The sequence below is a fragment of the Mesitornis unicolor genome, unplaced genomic scaffold (genome assembly GCF_000695765.1).
Source record: "Mesitornis unicolor isolate BGI_N332 unplaced genomic scaffold, ASM69576v1 scaffold30247, whole genome shotgun sequence".
In the NCBI taxonomy this organism is placed as follows: Eukaryota; Metazoa; Chordata; class Aves; order Mesitornithiformes; family Mesitornithidae; genus Mesitornis; species Mesitornis unicolor.
In genome coordinates this window covers 4926-6372 of record NW_010196260.1, presented here as the reverse complement: position 1 = coordinate 6372, position 1447 = coordinate 4926, and the positions used below count along the sequence as shown (strand labels likewise).

The following is a 1447-nucleotide window of genomic DNA, read 5'->3' as shown; positions in this document are numbered from 1 at the left end:
CTTGCTCGCCGGGTTCGAGCCTCTTTGGTAGACTCCTCTTTTTTTTTCTTTTTCTTTTCTTTCTTTTTTTTTCTTTTTTTTTCCTTTTTTTTTCCTCTCCCCCCTCTCTCTCTCTCACTCTCTCTGCCTCTTTTCTTGTCACTGATCTGCAAGGAGGGAGACCAGCATCGCCGCCGCCGCCACCATCTCCACAGCCTCCGCCGGCGGAACCAGCCTTCTCAGTCCAGTGGACTCATGCCAGCCCATCACAGTTTACTTTGGCGCACCAATGACTCGGGACAATCGCTACTTATTTCTATCAATAGAAAGTGTTGTGTCAATAACGCAGCCAAGATCTCGCCAATCGTTAACTTCCAAGAGGAGAAGGTAAACTAGATAATTGCTCAATTCGCTTCCAGCAGTCAACAGGAAAAGTTTTCCCCCCCCCCAGTAAGCGGCTACTTTTCATTGGCGCCCGCACCTCCCCCGCCCAGGGAAGGAGGCGTCTCTCCCTCCTCGCGTCTCTCCCCTCTGCCTCCCTCTCTCCCTTTTTTATTATTATTATTCGCAATCTGCTTAGCCAGGCTTTAGAGGCCAAGCAAATCCGAGATCAATTTTCTTGTTTGGCTTTAAGTGACATCATCTAAAATCATTGTCCAAGTGCTAAATAGGGATGTGAAACCCAATTCAAGGGCAAGCGCCAGGGTATTTGTCAAACGAGGTGCTGCAGAAGCAGCGGCTGGAGGGAAAGCGGTTTGTTTCCTTGCCACTTTACAGCCCGAGCTCTCTTTGTGCGTGGGTGGGTGTGTGTGTCTGAGGGAGGGAGCGAGATGGCTGCTCTGCTCCTGGGACTGCTCCTGGTCTGCTCACTGCTTTAAAGTACAAGGTCAGGTGGCGTTGAGCTTTTGGAAAAGAGTAAACAGATGCGCGGGGAACTTGAGACAAGCGGGCGGCGAGAGCAACTCGTGGTGATGCGGAAGCCACCTGTGCCAAATCCAGAGTGTTTGTTAGCAAAAGGATTAATCGAAACCTGAGGCTGGAGAAGAGAAGGGAAGGGAAATAGAAGAGAGAATGTCTTTAATTCTGAAGCACTATTTAGATTCATATAAAGTAACCTGCTTATCCGCTAAGTGTAGCTTCTCTGTCCTTCAATAATACACGGATAACTCAAATACCAAAAACACAGAGTCGGTATAGCTACATGAAGAATTATACCGCACACACACTGCTTGTAGGTGTATGTGCACCTGAACAGATGTGCTCCTCATGTGTTTCAGGAAAGTCTGGCGGCCCTGCTCCGGGGTGGCACTTCCAGCTCCCGAGTGTTTGCACCCACATCCTAGCGAGGGTCGGGGAATGGAGAGGGACAGCAGTGAGTAAGGGGCTTTTGTATTCACCCCCGGTCCCATCATCGGACAGTTCGGGGTCACAACGAGCTCCCGTTCCTCCAGCCGGCCTGGGGTGAACC

General features: G+C 50.3%; 1 protein-coding gene across 1 annotated transcript in view; it reads right to left on the bottom strand.

The window, feature by feature from the left end:
• FEZF1 (FEZ family zinc finger 1) overlaps positions 1-1447 on the bottom strand; it is a gene marked incomplete at its 3' end in the record, with an annotated part of 4650 nt that overhangs the window by 2288 nt on the left and 915 nt on the right. The window lies entirely within an intron of this gene.